Below are 20769 nucleotides of genomic sequence, written 5' to 3'. Positions count from 1 at the left end.
TTGTCTAGGTTTTTGTCTGTGCATAAATTAATAAATATCACTACATACCCCCTCACAATTAAGATAACTAACCATTGTAAGATGCACCAGTATTTTATATCTTCTAAGAGAAAAAAATGCTATCAGTTATAATTGTCAGATGCCACTGATTGTGAGATGCAAACTGCTTTCAGAAATGTTAAAATAAGAAAAAAGAACTAATCTAAGCTTGGATGATTCAAAGGAAAGAATGTTACACCTTTCTCTTATGAATAGAAAACACATATTTAGTAATACACAAATATGATTCACCTGAATGATGCTCAGATTGCAATTGGATATCATATTTTAGATCATATATTTGAAATCTCTTGAATATTAACCTCACCAACTTTAAGCTCAGCAGAATCTTATGACACAATATTTTTCATTCGAAAGTATATCCTAATGTGACCACTTCATCTTAGTTTGCTCAGGATTTTGTCAGTTGTCACACTGAATGTCCTGTACCCCAGATGTGTTAGTCAGCTAGTTCTGCCATAACAAAATATCACAGACTGCATACTTTAAATAACAGAAATACTCTTTTTCACAGTTCTGGAGGCTGGAAGGTCCAAGGTCAAGGTTTTGGCAGGGATCAGAGTCTGATGATAGCTCTCTTTCTGCCTTGTAGATGACCACCTTCTCACTTCATTCTCACATGGCCCTTGCTCTGAGTGAGAGCAGAGAGAGATCTCTCTTCTCATGAGGCTAGGGCCTCACTTTTATGACCTTATTTAACCTTAATTACTTCCTAGAGGCCCTATCTCCAAATACACTCACTCTGGGGGTTAGGGCTGAAACACATAAATTTTGAGGGGACAAAATTCACTCCATAGCACCAGGAAAACCCTCAGTCCTGGGCAAACTGGGATGGTCAATCACTAAATTATGTTTTATTACATGAAAGATTAAAAAGAAAATAAATTTGGTTTTAACTCTTCCATGAAATCATTTAAAAATTAATGTAATCAAACAGAGATAAAACAGTTCTCTACAACTTATATTTTTCTTTGATTAATTGACATTTACATTATTTAAATACACAAATAACATTTTACACGTAGGATAGAAGATATAGGACATAGATTTAATAATCACTGACCACAGGGTAAATCATTGCGCCAGGATGTGTGAACCGTTCTTTCTCTCCTCAACACTCTCCTTGTTCTGCAGGGGCAAGAAGGCTAAAAAATGTACATTTTATAGCTCCATTGCCAGCAGGGTTCCAATTTAAGTTTCTTTTGTAGAGAGACTTTGCACAAATTTTGCAAGACTAGATGAAGAGAATAAGATGTCATCATTGTCCCAGAAGCTTATAGCCAATAACTTCTACTGTTCTGCTGGAAAGAACGCACTACTTGTTGCTGGCAGCTGAAATCACCAGTAGTTTCCTGGGATTCCTGTTTTCTCATTTCCTGCACCCTATCAGCAGCTTTTCTGACCTTCACTCCTATAAGCTATTAATTCTTTCTGTTAAACAGAAAGAGGGTTCCTTGAACTATCTAAAGTGTTTTCTACTGTGGTAAAGGAATTATAATGAATAAAATTATGTAAATTACTTTTTGGAAATAATACTGAAATAATTTTGTTTGGTTATTTGACTTTTCCTAATAAAACATAAGAAGAAAATATTTTAGTTAATTTAGTGAGGATGAGTGTGATACTGGAAGATTGTTTTTCTCATACAACTTATGGCCTCCTATATTTCCTAAAGGTAAGGTAAAAATGTAAATTTTTAAAAAATAAAGCTATGGGTTTTAAATAAAGAAAATCAAAAGAATTATTTTCCTCACTGTGTTCAATACAATTATTTTTACTTTTTAAACACTAAATTTTATTTTCCAGAAGGAAAATTAAACTAATTAAAAATCTTGACAAAAATCACACACACAAAATAGGTTTTCCCATTTACTCCATCCCATCATCTTTTGCCCTGAGAAATGAGGTGTCCATCTAAATATCTTAGAAAATGAAACACCAGCTTAGAAAATGACAAGGAATCATATTGCTAGAACTACTTATTTATATATGATTTCCATTTAAATCTGTTTCAAATCAGTTTATTCCCATTTGAAAGAATCAAGGCAAAGAATCTCTCACTCGAATTAGGAAGATCAGCCCACTGTAGTAGGTAGGATATCTTCAGCAGTATCTTCTTATGTTTGCTTATATCTAAGAAATGATATCTTAGTTTCAAAAATAATTTCAAAATATTCCTATTATAACCTAATTTTCCCTATGCCCATTCCTCAAAGGAGAACTTTCTGCCTCAGAAATGAAGCAGAGCCTTTATTTTTTTGGACACAGCATGCAGGGGTCTTATTTCCCCAACCGGGAATGGAACCCGTGCCCTCTGCATTGGAAGCACAGATTCTTAACCACTGGACCACCAGGGAAGTCCTGAAGAAGAGTCTTTTAAACAAAAATATTAATCAAGACAAACTGCTTGAAGGAGAAGCTCTTTTCTAGATTTTGTCTTGTCAGCATCAAGCCAGCACAGCAGGACCACTATTTAGTATTGAATTATTTTATTTACTTATCATTAGTCACTCTGGCATTGTGTAGACTTGTTTGCATGCTAACATGTTTAATTTAATTCAAATAACTTCCTACATTCCATAGCTCATAATCTTGTTGAAAGACTCTTTTCTCTGGGTTATCAATATAGATGATGCCATTAGCTTTGTAATACAAATATATATCTCAGTTTACTTGTGATTATTTTCAAATGTTACAACAAAGGTAAGATTAATATTCAAGATACAATTACGATTTGCTACCACATGCATATCTCTCTAGTAGTCCTCCATAAGTTATTGTTTGTTTTGAAAATTATAAGTCAAAAATCACAATCAGAAAACAAATTACACTTTTGAAATGGAGCCAAAGAGAAACTAGGCTAAAATTGCCTACATCATTGGATATTTTGGAAAGGATTTCATAGATTTCTTTGTGTGTACAATTACAGTTTATTTTTATACTGTTGACTCTCAGTTACTGTTGCTAAATATGGGAATCAAAGATATACATAGGTCAAGAAAGTTTATTCTCTAAATGTCATTTATGGTTTATTCTGAAATTTACAGTGTGACATTTTAATGCATCACCTTCTTAATCTCATTTGTATAGACTAATATAATCGGAACACTTGAAGTAGCCAAAATTTTAATTTGAGTGTCTCCAAAATCAGCTATTTCAAACTAAGGCAAGACTTAATTTGTATTATACTTGTATAAAATCACACGTTCTCAGATATGGCACCCCATCCAAACTTAAGCATGTTATTTTGCTGATTGCTGGGGAAAAAACGTAGTATTTAGGGGACTAGTACACATCACAGTATATGGCATGGAGGTTAGGTAAACAGAGAAACAGTCTTCTCCTTTCATATAGGTTATAAATATACATACATTTGATGGAATTATAAATATCTGTTCTCTTGTTTACATGGATTGTTTACATGGATTGAAGTATGACTTAGATTGTAAATACAGGAAAATACAAATATTTCATATGATTCCATACTTAAATTTACTTTATGTTTACAACAACGCTCTGAGAAACAAATTGATGTCATTGTTTAAAAGACAGGATACCAGCTATCTGCAATGAAATACATACACTTTGTCAAAAAATTAGGACTCTTGACAAAAACTGATTGGTAGGCCCTAATCAAAAGGCTACACATGCACCTTGCCCAGGCACTAAAGCTAATTATAATTACTTGGAGTAGTCTATTTTCCCACTTTCTTTTCTTTTTAAAATTTATTGAGGGAAGGACGTATTGGGAGGAAATATGTTAAATCTCTCACTATGTTTCACACAAACAATTTTTCATTCTTTAAAGTAGATCACTAGGAGAATATCACTTAACACTTACTTAGCTAAAATGTTAGACAAGCCAACACCACTAGCCCATTTCTAGAAGCAAAGCAGTTTTTACAACAATATTAACAGTAACAATAATTACTAGCATGTATTGAGTACCTGCTGAAAAGCCAATATTATTAAAGCATTTGCATGCATGATCTCTTTTTGCTGTCTCAGAAATCCTGCCAGTGAAGTGCTATTATTATTTCCATTTTGCAGATAAAGAAAGTAATAGAAAGAATATTAGAGAAAAAAAGCCAAAGTGCTGTTCATACAGTATTCAACTTCAGAAGCTGAGCTCTAGAGCTCTGTAATAAGCAATAGAGTTTATTCATTATGACAGTGATATATCTCTCTTAAATTATTGTGCTTTTCCTTATCCTTGAAAAAGAGAAGTCAAGTATCATCGAGAAAAGCGGTATCTTTGATCAGTTTTAAGATCCTAGCAAGTGTGTGGCAAGGGAATGATTTTAAAAGGTAAGCATTGTGAAGAGGGGCATTTCCAAATTCTAAATCTCCTGTTTGACCAAGACAGGCTTGACTAAACATTAGACAAGCTTCGTCCTGACTATAGGCCCCTTGATGTCTCTTTTTATACAGCATTTCCCTTAGAAAACTTGGAATTATAAATTCTTTCTCTGCCCCTTTCTCATTTAAATCGTCTACAACTTGGGAATGTCCTTCTCAAGGACCTGGAATCTATTCCTTTGAAATGCAATCATCAGGAAAGATAGGGACCCTATCTCCTAGTCTCTGTGGAAGCATAACTTCAATAAGGACAATTAGCAAACACAGATGGCCTAATTGCAGTGACCTTCTCCCCTCTAATATCTTCCAATACTTCCCATTAGCTTACCCCAGGGTTTCAAAATTCTCCCACCTTTTGTTCCAGCAGAGCTGAGTTCAATCTCTTTCCCCTATTGCAGTCATCTCAAATAAAATATTATTTGCTGTTTTTTAACATGTCCAATGCATTTTTTTCCCTTTACATGCTTTACACACCAAGAGCCAGGTCCTGAAGGCTGTAACTTAGTTATTATTTTCTTTTCCATGAAGGGAAACAGTGCAGAGAATCTGGATGAGGCTAGTGAGATGAGAATCAAACTCCATGTTAAGAGTTTTGGTTTTCATTCTAAGAGCACCCACTGAAGGTCTTTAAGTTTTGGGTGCAGAGTGAAGGGGGAAAGGAGTTGACTGTGACATAATATAACTTTCATGTTGAAAAAAAAAAAAACCAGACAGTATAAGTAGAAGGAGCCCAGAGTGGTTTAAGTGTATTTGTAGGCTGTGATCAATCAGATGAGAGAAGATGATAGACCCAGGTAAGTCAGAATTATAAGTATACAGTATATATTTAAGAGGTAACTCTCAGGGGTGGAGGATGGGATTGAAAAAGGGATGAGGGAAAATAAGATGAAAGTTATTCTGAAATACAGTCTATATGCCTGGAACATTTATTTAGTATCCCCAAACTTACACGTTTTATATAAATCTGGATGACTGATGTGTTAGTCAATATTCTCAAAACATTTTATACAAATAAGTAAAGGAAAATTAATTTCTAGAAAAGGTAGTCACATAGATTAATCAAATCCATGTCAAAATTTGATTTTTCTAATTTCCTAAAGGTACAGATAGAATTTAATAAAATAGAATTAAGATTCTAATTTATCTCATGAGCAATTTTTTAAAGTTCCCACAATAAATCTGAAAGTTGCTTTTAGCATCCTTAACTAAAAAAGCCTTATAAAATATGACACTTCCACAATCATAACAATTGTCCTTTTTTCCCAAAGTTATGCATATTCATTTCTTTAATATTCAGAAACATGGGTTACTATGAATAATAAAGTAAAATGGATTATGTGAATATTTACTGTTTGATGAATGGAGTGTGTGATCATCTGAATCAGAGGAAAGACACTAAGAACACAGCATATCAATGCACATTATTATTCATATCATAAAAGAATAAAAATGTGAATGTGATTAATATACTTTAAATATGAGAGCTGTGACTCCCCTATCCTTTCTTTCTTTCACTAAATTTTGTCATAAATAACCTTTCATGATCTCCTATAAAGGACCTAAAATTAAAAATATAATTGTGAGAAATTAAGAAAGCCCATTATCATTTCTAACAGAAGACTGAATACCCTTCAAAAGTCATTTACTGATCCTTTTGATTTGAAATAACATGATCATTATTCCGCAAATGACCCATGCATACAAACCAATAGAGAGGCCTATCCCTCAGAGTTCTATGATGAAACTTCATTTATAACTGTACATAACACAGCACATCTTAAAAATGAATAAAATCAGAATTTAAAACTTATATAACATGGTTTCACTTACGCCTAGTTTTTAATCTCTAAACAGCAGATTTCATCCTGCAAAATCCTTCCACGATGTTTCACATATAAACTTAGTTTCAATAATTCTAAAATACACTCATAATCCTTCCTCCCTACATACTTTATCACTGTTTATTAAACCACCTTGCTGCTAGTAACTAGGTCTTAAAATTGTTGATTCTCTTAGATGTTTCTCCACCCTTTAATATTTTATCAATTCCCAAATTCTGTCAATTTCTCTTTTTCACAATATTGTTCACCTCCATTTCTCCTTTCTCTCCCTAAACACAGCATACTAAATGAAACAGGTCCAAGTCCAAATCACTGAATGAGCACCTACTATATTTATATATGTGTGTCACAAAGTACAAAGATTAAGACCTAGCTACTTCTTTCAGGGGATTCATGCTCTAGATTTAGGTATGTAGGGTTTGTAATCTGAGAGATTACTATGCTGGCAAATTTGCCACTTTGTTAGGTCAATTTTTTCAAAATGATTGGGCTTCTTGTAGAAAAAGTATATAACCATTTCTACCTGGAAGGGTTTTTAAAAAACAAAGAACAAAAAGGAGAGGAAGAAAGAGATAGAATGTGTGCAATGCTTAGGAGGACATGAAACAATAGAAAACAGGAGGAAACAGACAATGGGGGGAGGGAAACAACATAAAAAAGAAAAAAGAGAGTCAGAGTTGTCCACTGGAGTCCCTGAAAGCCCCCAAAGTAAATCCAACAGGAGAATAAAATGGCTTTAGATGTAATAATTATTTCAGCAAGAAAGTTAAGTGGACCATCATAGGAAATTTCTATATAAAAACAGCATAAGACAGGAGAGAGCTAAACAGCTGACCACCTGGTCACATCTTTTCTAATAAACTCTTTTGTCAGTTCTTTATTTAAAGAGGGAATACAGGTTTAATGAAAACTACAGAGATTTCAGAGGCCTAGTAAATATGAGATATGAACAATATGAATATTTAATTCAAAAGGTTAATCAATGTTTGACTTAATCTCAACCAAATAAGGTATGCATTGTATTATGTTTAAATTACTATTTTTAATTAAATCTTCATTTAAGATTGATATCTAATGTTGATCTATGTCCACTATTACTCATTGATTGGCTAGAAGATGGGCAGAGACTCACAGGTGCAGATTTGATCCCTCTGACTGTTGAAAATCCTCTAAGAAATTATCGGATTAATACAGTTTGGTCAAATTACTGACTCATCTCACTATTTCTCCACATAAATTCTTTTTTTTAAAAAAAACATCTTTATTGGAGCATAATTGCTTCACAATAGTGTGTTACTTTCTGCTTTATAACAAAGTGAATCAGTTATACATATACATATGTCCCCATATCTCTTCTCTCTTGCGTCTCCCTCCCTCCCACCCTCCCTACCCCACCCCTCTAGGTGGTCAAAAAGCACCTAGCTTACCTCTCTGTGCTATGCGGCTGCTTCCCACTAGCTATCTATTTTACGTTTGGTAGTGTATATATGTCCATGCCACTCTCTCAGTTTCTCCCAGCTTACCCTTCTCCCTCCCCGTATCCTCAAGCCCATTCTCTAGTAGGTCTGTGTCTTTACTCCCGTCATGCCCCTAGGTTCTTCATGACCTTTTTTTTTTTTTTTTTTTAGATTCCATATATATGTGTTAGCATACGGTATTTCTTTCTCTCTTTCTGACTTACTTCACTCTGTATGACAGACTCTAGGTCCATCCACCACACACAAATAACTCAATTTCGTTTCTTTTTATGGCTGAGTAATAATCCATTGTATATATGTGCCACATCTTCTTTATCCATTCATCTGTTGATGGACACTTAGGTTGCTTCCATGTCCTGGCTATTGTAAACAGAGCTACAATGAACATTTTGGTACATGACTCTTTTTGAATTATGGTTTTCTCAGGGTATATGCCAAGTAATGGGACTGCTGGGTCATATGGTAGTTATTACATTTACATTCCCACCAACAGTGCAAGAATGTTCCCTTTTCTGTACACCCTCCCGAGCATTTGTTTGTAGATTTTTTTTTTTCTTTTTTTGGGGGACACGGGCCTCTCACTGTTGTGGCCTCTCCCGTTGCGGAGCACAGGATCCGGACGCGCAGGCTCAGGGCCAAGGCTCACGAGACTAGCCGCTCCGCAGCATGTGGGATCTTCCCAGACCGGGTCACGAACCCGTGTCCCCTGCATCGGCAGGAGGACTCTCAACCACTGCACCACCAGGGAAGCCCATGTTTCTAGATTTTTTGATGATGGCCATTCTGACTGGTGTGAGATGATATCTCATTGTAGTTTTGATTTGCATTTCTCTAATGATTAATGATGCTGAGCATTCTTTCATGTGTTTGTTGGCAATCTGTATATCTTCTTTGGAGAAATGTCTATTTAAGTCTTCTGCCCATTTTTGGATTGGGTTGTTTGTTTTTTTGATACTGAGCTGTATGTGTTGCTTGTAAATTTTGGAGATTAATCCTTTGTCAGTTGCTTCATTTGCAAATATTTTCTCCCATTCTGAGGGTTGTCTTTTGGTCTTGTTTATGGTTTCCTTTGCTGTGCAAAAGCTTTGAAGTTTCATTAGGTCACATTTGTTTATTTTTGTTTCCATTTCTCTAGGAGGTGGGTCAAAAAGGATCTTGCTGTGATTTATGTCATAGAATGTTCTGCCTATGTTTTCCTCTAAGAGTTTGATAATGACCTTACATTTAGATCTTTAATTCATTTTGAGTTTATTTTTGTGTATGGTGTTAGGGAGTGTTCTAATTTCATTCTTTTACATGTAGCTGTCCAGTTTTCCCAGCACCACTTATTGAAGAGCCTGTATTTTCTCCACTGTATATTCTTGCCTCCTTTATCAAAGATAAGGTGACCATATGTGCATGGGTTTATCTCTGGGCTTTCTATACTGTTCCATGGATCTATATTTCTGTTTTTGTGTCAGTACCATACTCTCTTGATTAGTGTAGCTTTGTAGTATAGTCTGAAGTCAGGGAGCCTGATTCCTCCAGCTCCATTTATCTTTCTCAACATTGCTTTGGCTATTCAGGGTCTTTTGTGTTTCCATACAAATTGTGAAATTTTTTGTTCTAGTTCTGTGAAAAATGCCAGTGGTAGTTTGATAGGGATTGCACTGAATCTGTAGATTGCATTGGGTAGTACAGTCATTTTCACAATGTTGATTCTTCCAATCCAATAACATGGAATATCTCTCCATCTATTTCTATCATCTTTAATTTCCTTCTTCCACATCTTATAGTTTTCTGCATACAGGTTTTTTGTCTCCTTAGGTAGGTTTATTCCTATTTTATTCTTTTTGTTGCAATGGTAAATGGGAGTGTTTTCTTGATTTCACTTTCAGATTTTTCATCATTAGTGTATAGGAATGCAAGAGGTTTGTGTGCATTAATTTTGTATCCTACTTTACCAAATTCATTGATTAGCCCTAGTAGTTTTCTGGTAGCATATTTAGGATTCTCTATGTATAGTATCATGTCATCAGCAAACAGTGACAGCTTTACTTCTCCTTTTCCGCTTTGGATTCCTTTTATTTCCTTTTCTTCTCTGATTGCTGTGGCTAAAACTTCCAAAACTATGTTGAATAAGAGTGGTGAGAGTGAGCAAACTTGTCTTGTTCCTTATCTTAGTGGAAATGGTTTTAGTTTTTCACCATTGAGGACAATGTTGGCTGTGGGTTTGTCATATATTGCCTTTATTATGTTGAGGAAAGTTCCCTCTAAGCCTACTTTCTGGAGGGTTTTATCATAAATGGCTGTTGAATTTTGTCAAAAGCTTTCTCTGCATCTATTGAGATGATCATATGTTGTTCTCCTTCAATTTGTTAATATGGTGTATCACATTGATTGATTTGTGTATATTGAAGAATCCTTGCATTCCTGGGATAAACCCCACTTGATCATGGTATATGATCCTTTTAATGTGCTGTTGGATTCTGTTTGCTAGTATTTTATTGAGGATTTTTGCATTTATGTTCATCAGTGATATTGACCTGTAGTTTTCTTTCTTTGTGACATCTTTGTCTGGTTTTGATATCAGGGTGATTTTCCACATAAATTCTTAAATGTATTTAAAATTCCATGATCACTGCCCTACCTTTTTTCCTGAAGATCCAGCTTTGTTAGAATAAATCTCTTTCATAGCCTTTAAGGAGGTAAATAATCCTTCTGAAGAACTGGATACCAAAAAATATTTTAAGCCCAATGGTATTTATACAGGCTTTCTCCCCCCCAAATGTTAGAGTATTTTCTTTCAAATTAACTAGCATATGCTTAATGTGTACTTCATGCCAGACTCACAGAGGTAGAGAGTGTGGTCTTATCTAAAGCCCTTCCCTGTGGATATGCCAAGAGTGGGATACAGGGGTCCCACTGTGACAAAATCCTTCTTTTGCACTCTTATTTTACATATTTTTATAACTCTTTACATTTTCCTCTATCTCATCTTTTTGTAAAGAGGCACTAAAGAACTGGTGTGAACTCTAATTATTCAAAATATTACAAAATATACTTTTTATACTTCCCTCAAAATCTCTCTTGATAAGAATTCATTTAAATAAGAAACAATATAAAAATTAAACTCCTCACAAAATATTTAATCATTGTGACTTTCAAAAACAGAAAGTTTTAATACTTAAGAAAAATAATACAAAATTTTCAAACTATAATTTTTCAAGCTTTTCAACATAAAATCCTCATTCAGCTAGATCTGTCTTGCATGATATGAAGTTTTCAGTCTATAAATGTGTAATAAGAGAAGGTGATTCAGATCCCTTGAGGCCCTTTTCATAAGCTAAAATATATTTTTCTGCATTTGGAATTTCTTTCTAGCAGGTATTCTATAACCCTAATATATGCTTCACACAGTAGCCACATCTGTTCCACCACAGGTGATATGGGAAATCTTCCACAGAATTGCTCTAACATTCAATAAAGCAGTTAGGCAGATGTCTTTGAGTTTCTTTGGTGAACAGTTTTGTTAGATTTCCTGCTGATTATGCAAAAAACAACTGCTGAAAGTGTGCAATGGTGAAATATTATTGACAATATTTTGAAAAGCTGAATTTAAATTTCAAATCCATCTTGTACAGCTACTTATACAGTGTGCCTAAAAGAGAATAAAAATAGAAAGATTGACTCTTTGGTGAGCTGTGTGGAAGAAAATTAGGTAATCATATAAAGCTCTTATATGTACCTACATATTATTAGGTATGTCAGAACTTTTTAAATGTGGCATCACACTCAACTAATGTTATCATTAAAGAAGTGGGACTTGATAGCTAATGTTGGTCTATTTTTACCTACTAAGATGAAAATGAGATAAAGAAGCTCATTAAAGTGTCTGTCTCTATTCCCCAAGCTATCCTGATAATGGTTAATAGGATCTGTGGTTCCCCTTATAAAAGTGCAAAGCCTGGGTAATAGCTTAGAGTTCGGTGAACAGTGTTACCTTTTCTTTGCCTGAGTTGCTCTATATATAACTGAATGAATTAATGTCTGTGCATTGATGCCAACATTTTTAAAAATAATATCAGACATATTACTATGTCCTTACTCTGAGAGGCTTAAATTGTCTGCATAGTATTTTTAAAGGTAAGAGAAAATGATCTTAAGAATTTAGATTTTTGATATGATTGCCTTTTATACTTGACCTCTGAAGTGTGCTGCTCTAACTTTAGAGAAAGGATGGAAAAATTCTTCCATCTTGTTTTTCATCTTGTATGCAGATATTGTGGATTGAACACACTTTTATAAAATTACAGAGCTGTCCTATAGTTTCTTTCCTTCTGATTTATTGGTGCTAATGATATGCAAACCAAGGGTTCTATTTGTTATTCATTCATAATTGAATAATTACTTTCTCCTTGAACATTCTATATTTAAAAAACTAAAATAAAACCTTAACAGAGAAACTATCATTAAGTAATATGTTCATTAATTCATTTAACAAATATGTATTATGTGCCTACACTTTGCTAGTTACTACTCTAGGAACTGAGAACACAGTAGAAAAAACATTGATCTCCCCATGGAATTTACATTTTAGTGAAAGATGACGGATGACAAGTATAGGTAGAGATAGACAAATTATGTAGCTATATATATATATATATATATATGTTACGTATGGTATTTAAATAAATATAATTATATGTTAAATTTATATATTATAAATATATAAATAACATGTAGTAAATGTCAGTGAGTGCAATGTAGAAAAATGTAGAGGGGAACAGGAGAGATGCCAGGGTTAGAGAGTTGCAAAAAGATAATTACATTTTGGAGTCAAATGATTTGTAAAAATAATTTGGAAAAAGAAAATAATGCCTGTAATTAGTCAGTTTTGCTGTGTATGTATGTATACATATATGAATATATATTTTGAGTATCAATATATAAATGTAGTTCTTCCATGCTTTATTCAGTTCAAATATGTCAACAAAATTGCTCTTCCACTTCTAGGGGAAGTGTTTGAAAGGCATGACTTCAAAAGAAAATCAGAGTACAAATAGAAACTATAAGATTAGAATTCCTCTTCTTCTCCTAAGCAACCTGGAAATTTAGAGTCAGAGTTAGGAGAAGAAATACATAGGACTGACTGGTACTGGTAATTTTAGATGGTTGAAAAGTGAATTCAGAATCTCTGAACTAGGTGAAATTAAGTTCAATATGAAAACAAATGAAGAATCAAGCAAGTCTAAGGGACTTGGTCTACAAACAAGCCCAGGGAAGACATGAAACAGGCTAGGGGTCTGTTCTGGAAGAACTCTCCAGAGTGGAAGCTTTTTTATGCCACACCCACTTCAAGGCTACTAAAGGGACAGTACTTGTTGGAACATCAAATATGGAGGTATATCAGGACTTCTATGTAACAGCTCTAAAAGACTTCAAAGCAGTACCTCAGGGTCACCTTGGAACTAAGAAAGGTGCCACGAATAGACAAGTTCCTTGAAATACCACCCTGATCCAATCTGGCCATCACTCTTCTATATTTTTTGCTCATTTATGCTACGTTCTTTTGAAATGTATTTGTTAATATTGCAAAATTGCTTGTATGGAATAAAGATAAAAGAAATCAAAAGAATATGTAATCAATCAAGTACAATTTTCAGACACCTAGTTAAAGTATTATATAAACAGAATTCCTGTAAAAGTAGCTGTTCTAATCTCAGTCTTACCTTTTATCTAGTGATAGGTTATACTCTATAATAAATTCATAAGAGAGAATCTAAAATTTTATTTCCACAATAAACTAATTGATAGCAATTTTATGGATATTTTTATGTTTCTTCATAGAGTTAACAAAACTTTAGTATTTGTAATAACACTTAAGGCTTCAAGTTCAGAGTCTAAGGTTGTATACTCAAAAATCAGGAAATTTTATATTATCTTTTTAAGTGAAAACGCTGGTTACAAAGAGTATGAGAGTAGTTTAGTACACACATATAACACACACTCATACATGCATACACACACTACAGGGATCTATAAGTTTATGTATTAGTGGATTAATAGTTATTTCCCTTGGTGAATGTGGTTATGGATACTTTAATGTGATTTTACTATTTTCTGAAACATACTTCTTTATAAAAGGAAATAAACAATTAAAATGATAGGGGAGATGGATGTGAGGAACCCATTCTATAACAAAAGTATAAGGTCTAATCTTCTTTATATTTCTGTGAGGCATGCTTATCTGTTTCTTAGTTAAATGGTTTGTATGATTCAATGGATGCACTGCCTAGATTTTCTTTGTGTCCTAACAGCACTAATACGCTGTCATTGTTCCTGTTATAAAGAATTCTCATTTACTTTCTTCACACCAACTAATTTACATTTCTCTCACCATGTATCATTAATTTCTTCTCTAAAGTCAAACCATAATTTTCATTTTCATGTTGTTATTAATAGTTGCAGGAATCCCATAAAAATACTTTTATTCCCAACCACCTGTAAAAGTCATAAAATATTTAAATATTCTAAATTGTTAAAAACAATAACCCCATAAAACCCTACTATATAATAACATCAAAATAACTAACTTTGATTCCTGATATGCCACTTCCTTTCTGAACATTTTGCAACACGATGCCAGAGATATTATTTAACTAAAACACTGCTGATTTGAACTTTCATTTTTAAGTACTTATATATTCTTCCTAAAATATAATTTGATAAGGTATTCTTAGCACTATATTTTGAGTCATCCTTGATAGATTGTTGGGAAAATTTAATTTACTAAAAAATCAACTTTTGCTACAATGGAATCCTCATAAAGTATGCTTCAATAACTTAGAAGTGGCAAAAATAAATTTGAAACGTCATAATTTTGTCTCCAAAGACAAGTGATCTTAATAATAATAAACAATGTGAATCCTTCCAATGTTCAGTAAATTGGCTTTGCAGAAAAATGTTGATTTTCACATTAACAAAATGAAATTCAGGTAAAAGAGGGAAAAAGTTTCACGCTCTCTGAAATGGTTCTGAATACACAACCTCATTAGTTAACTAAAAAGGGAATCCTAAAAGGGATAAAACTTCTGTTTGTATCAAAGAGGCACAATTTATCACAATAGGAGACAAGTTTCCAAGCGTGCTTCAGAGTGAATGACAGTTTCATATTGTTGGATTCTTAAAAAATGAAATCACTACAAATAACTCAACTGTTGTGTAAACAAAATATATTCGCTCATTGAAGATGTTTTATCACTTCTGTTTACAAAGCAGAACTGAAGCAGACAGCATGAAATTAAGGTCAGAGTTGGATCTGAAACCAGCAATATGGTAATAATTGAATAGCATATATAGGATTCTTGTTTCCACTTCTCAGGAGAGCAAATTTCACTCTCATAGGCTTTACTTTTTATTCTTTTGGAAGGTTTAAACCTTTGATATCATATGTAAAATGATATAAGATGTAAATTAATTTTAGTGTAGAATTATTTCAAATAAGCTCTCTCAAAGCTAGGTGAATATGTAACTCATAACTGTGCAACTACCATACAGAAAATGTGTTGCTACAGTACAATTTACTCAATTAAATAGTGAAACACGATTTATATGATGTCAATTAGGTAAGCAATAATTTGTGGAAATCTTGTCACAGAAGAAAAATGTTTCTACAAATCAGTTTTATTTCTATGGATCTAGTTTGGAAAAAAACTGGAAAGTTCAAAATATTACTCAAAATGTGCAATGTTCCACAAGATTATATCTTAGCACATAATTATTTTACACATTTTATTATTGGCATATTATATCTGTCTCTATATGACAAAGTGGTTTTTAAACAATATTCTAAAATAACATTTATATTAAAAATACATGGAATGGTTACTTTCTTTTTTTGAAAATGTTCCAGAAAAATTTTTTCATTTTCATTACACTGAAAATATAATTCTGCTTACATATTCAAAAATCAAGCCTATCTAAAGCCAAATAAATATATTTCTGAGATACAAATAAAAGACTTACCCATTGAATAGGGGTGAAATGTCCAAGTGAATAAGAGAGTTTAAGAATTCATTCATGTATTAATACAACAAAGTCTGCTAAGAAAGATCTAAATCGATGTTGCCTTTATTTTTATCTTACCCAACTGTTTCTCTTTATAAGGAATTCTAAGTAGTACCAAATTTTATAACATATTTCATAAGTTCCATTAAAATATTTCATGTATATTTCTTATATCTATCCATGTCACTCAGAGAAATTGAAATTGTTTGAATTTATCTCAAAGATATCTATCTATATTACTCACAAAGTGAAACCGCCTTAAACTTATCTCTGAATTGTTTATTTATAATTAGAATTTCACCATTATAACAAATATCTTCACTGTATCAAATTAACACCATTGGTTTTTCACCTAACTTTTGTTTTACCTAAAATAACAAAATGGTTTCCATAAGGGGAGGGGTAAGAAAATATGTCTTGACTCATATGCTGAAGCAATAGTCAATCAAAAGCTGATTAATAAAAGAATGCATTTAACTAACATGATTAACGTAATGAATTTTCATTAATAATCTACTTGTGACTTATATATAGAGCAAATCTAGGATATACAACATTTTGGCAGTCAGACTGACTATGAAGCGGCCAAATATGGCCTGAAAACACAATATTTCGGCCTATACTGTCTTTTAAATTCACATCTAATGCCCTTATTTGACACATATATGCTTTATTTACCAGTACTCCTTACCACAACCTTGTGACACACACTGCCTTCTAAATGTGGTTACACACTTTCTTTACAGCCCTGGTCCTTGACAACATTTGAATTTGGGATGCACACCAGAATCTGGGCCTACAGCAGTGATGAAGATACATGTCGGCCATCAAGGGTTTACAGTCTTATGTAGGGGACACCAAAAATAGCTGGTAAGTAAGATGAGAGTAGCAAGGATATGGTGCTTTGGGACCATAGAGCATAGGAAACTTACCCAACCATGAGAAATCAGGAACATCACTCTGGTTGAGTGATAGCTAAGGTTAAAAAAGATCAGGACTTGGTCATATCCATGCAATATAGGGAAAAATGATATCTAAGCAGAGGGAAAAATGCAAAAGCCTTGAAAAAAACATGACAAGTTTGGAGAGATGCATAGAGTTCAGTGAGGTGTGAAGAGAAAGGGCTCAGAGAACAGACATGTTAAGGGAATGATCCACCAGCCATTCCATTCACAAGGAATTCTGACTTTAGCTTGAGGGCAATCAGTGATGTTGGTACAGTCAGGAATAAGGATGAGATCTGATAATGTATATTGAAGGAGTTTCTGTAGGAGGATTCCAGTTTTAACAAGATCATCTTGACAATAGATGAAGAATAGTCCAAGAAACAAGACAGGAAGGAGAGAGAGGTTACAAGCTCTTAACTTTTGTAGGCAAGAGATAATGATTGGGATCTTAATAAAAATCATAACAAGCAGAACAAATTGGAAAGATTCAGGAAATATAAAGTACATAATCTCAACAAGACTCGGTGCTTAATGTTGTATGTCAGAGTAAGAAAGAAGCAGAAATTCAGTACTAGATTCTAATTCTGGTTTGGTAATTCACAATACCATTCACTCAAAGGGAAGTACGGTACTGGAAAAGGTTGAAGAAGATGACTTTTTTGAAGTGTTTGATTTTTACTTTGAAGTTACATGCCTGCAGAAAAAGAAAGTAGAGCTGTCCCTAGGGAATAGATCATCCAAGTCTGAAGTTTGGGAGAGAGACCTGGGCCAGAAGTATCCATTTGGGAGTAAATGATATGTAGATGGTAAATGAAACTACAAGAGTGGATGGAGTGAATAAAAGACACTAACATAGATAAGCAGAGGAAAAACAGCTCATATAAAAACATCAAAACGATAGGCAGAGATGTAGGATTAAAAACTATAAGCATGTGGATATAATATAGGATTCTCTATTCATTTGGAATTGTAAACCAGCAGGACCCTATGAGGCTTTCCCAGAATAGACCCCCACCCATGTCTTACGCCTGCCTTTTGTCTGTAGAAAAACTGTAGTCAAAGAATAAATTTAATCAGAGAAGTGAGAAAATGACTGTTTTCAGAAAGGAAAACAGTCAAGCAAGACAAAATAGTAATACCTTAGCCATTAAACAAAGTCAAAGACCTTTAGTTCTTCCCCAACGACTATAGATAATATCCTGAGCCATGTCCTTTGAGTTGTTTTACAGAGACTGAAACCCCCTCCAGGTGGAAGAATGTATGCTGCCCATAAGCACGGAGACCCCAGACTGGTTGAATGCAGGTTGATGATGCCGACTCCCAATTACCTCACCACCAACCAATCAGAAGAATGTCCATGAGCTGATCATGCCCTGCTCCTTGAACACTATAAGACTCCTCACTACCCCCTCCAGGGTGGGACACACATTTTTGAGGACATTAGCCCGCTGTGGCCCCCTTTGCCTGGCAGAGCAATAAAGCTGTTCTTTTCTACTTCATGTAAAACTCTGTCTCCACGTTTCAATTCTGCATTGGTGAACAGAGGCCAAGTTTTGGCAACAGAATCCGTACTTTCTATCAAACAAAATAGATTTTCTCCATTAATTCCTCCTGACAAATAAAGGCAATATTAGTTTGTGTCCTAATTCTGATATTTGAATTATTCTCTGGCTCATAGTCACTCTTTGGATTTTCTGAAAATGACAGCAACAAATATAAACACCTATCACTTAAGCAAGAAAATAGTGATTACACTTTTCACTACAAATGCAGAGCAACACAGATCTAGAAGATCGTTAACTACAGCTAAAGCAATCTCATTGATGTCCTCTTAGCTCTTTAACTATCTTTCATTTCATTCATCCTATTTTAGGTATTCAACCTCCAGAGTGTAGTCAGCAAATGATGTCAAAATTGATTATATGGTTCTAGTCTCCAACCCTTTAGATGTCACCCAATTAAGTTACATGTTTCAATTATATCATTACTAGAAGAGTTAGGGTTGCTACTCCAAAATGCCTTTAACACCTAGGGCTATTGACTATTACCAGTGACCACAAACTTGGTGGCTTAAAAACAACAGAGATATAGTCTCTCATAGTTCTTAAGGCAAGAAGTCCAAAAGCAAGGTGTTGATAGGGCTGCTCTCCCTCCAAAGACTCTAGTGGAAAATCATGTCTTGCCTCTTGCAGCTTCTGGCAGACTCAGGCATTCCTTGCCTTGTGGCTGCATAACTCCAATCTCTGTCATTGTCTTCACATGGGCTTTTCCCTTGCTCCCCGGTCTCTCCTTTGTAATCTTTTATAAGGATTTTTGCCATTGGATTTAGGATCCACCAGAATAGTTCAAAATGCTGTCATCTGAAGACCCTTAACTTAATTATATTTGTAAAGACCCTTTTCCAAATAAGATCACAGTCACAGGCTATGGGGATAAGATACAAACATATCTTTTGGAGGGCCACCATTCAACCCACTGCAATACCCTATATACAGGATTAGATCAAATCTGTCTGATGGTATGGGCTGTTCTTTCAATTACTGGTAATTGGAGAGAAGACTAATTTTAGAGTGTAAAGGGATCCTGAGATGCCAAAATTTGAGAAAGGCTGAACAGCCTCGTGGAATGAGTTGCATAGCTTCAAGAGATGAATAATTAATGCATTGATTTTCCAGTTTTTTATTTTTCAACATATTTAGTGTAGGTCATAAATGTCTAATTACTGCTTTCACTGAAGCCAACATGTTGATAGGTAGTAATTTTTATTTTTATTTTTATTTTTTTTTTCTGTACGCAGGCCTCTCACTGTTGTGGCCTCTCCCGCTGCGGAGCACAGGCTCCGGACGCACAGGCTCAGTGGCCATGGCTCACGGGCCCAGCCGCTCCGCGGCATGTGGGATCTTCCCAGACCGGGGCACGAACCCATGTCCCCTGCATCGGCAGGTGGACTCTTAACCACTGCGCCACCAGGGAAGCCCGAGACGTAGTAATTTTTATATCACTCAGTTCAAAATAGTTTCTCATTTCAATTTTGATTTCTTCTTTGACCTATGGGTTATTATATAATGTATTTTTAATGTCCAAACATAAGCACATTTTGAGCTGTACTTTTGTATTAGATTTCTAGTTTAATTCTATGTGGTCAAAAATAAACAAAGTTGATTGCATTCCTTTTAAATTTGTTGAGAATTGATCATAACGAATTATTTGGTCATTTATTCTAAATCCTCCTTATGCTTGAAAAAAAGTGTATTTTATTTTTTAATCTTTTACTGAAGTATAGTTAATTTACAGTGTTGTATTAGTTTCTGGTGTACAGCAAAGTGATTCAGTTATACATATATACATATATTATTTTTCATATTCTTTTCCATTATAGTTTATTAAAGATATTGAATATGGTTCCCTGTGCTATACAGTGGGACCTTGTTGTTTATCTGTTTTATTTACAGTAGATTGTATCTGCTAATCCAAAACTCCTAGTTTATCCCTCTAGCTCCCCCTTTAGTAACCATAAATTTGTTTTCTATTTCTGTTTTATAAATAAGTTCATTTGTATCATATCTTAGTTTCCACATATAAGTGATATCATATGGTATTTGTCTTTTTCTGACTTACTTCACTTAGGATGATAATCTCTAGGTCCATCCATGTTGCTGAAAATGGCATGATATCATTCTTTTTTATGGCTGAGTAATATTTCATTGTATATATATATATATATATGTATATATATACATATACCACATCTTCTTTATTCATTCATCTGCTGATGGACATTTATTTATGCTTCCATGTCTTGGCTATTGTAAATAGTGTTGCTGTGAAGATTGGGGTGCATGTAAAAAAAAGTGTATTTTAAATAAATATATAAATATATTCCTTGAACATATAAAAGCTGTTAAACATTTAGCTTCCATTTACCCATTTATTCCCTCCAGTAACACCTTTACCCAAAAGTTTTTGTGTTTGAAAGTCTTTTCTTTTTTGTTTCATTTTAACCTCACTTGACTTCATTATTACTTTTTAATACAG

This window comes from Delphinapterus leucas, chromosome 2 (genome assembly GCF_059928025.1).
Source record: "Delphinapterus leucas isolate spDelLeu-1000000601 "Yukka" chromosome 2, BTC_Dleu_Yukka2, whole genome shotgun sequence".
Taxonomy (NCBI): Eukaryota; Metazoa; Chordata; class Mammalia; order Artiodactyla; family Monodontidae; genus Delphinapterus; species Delphinapterus leucas.
This window is presented reverse-complemented; position numbering follows the sequence as displayed.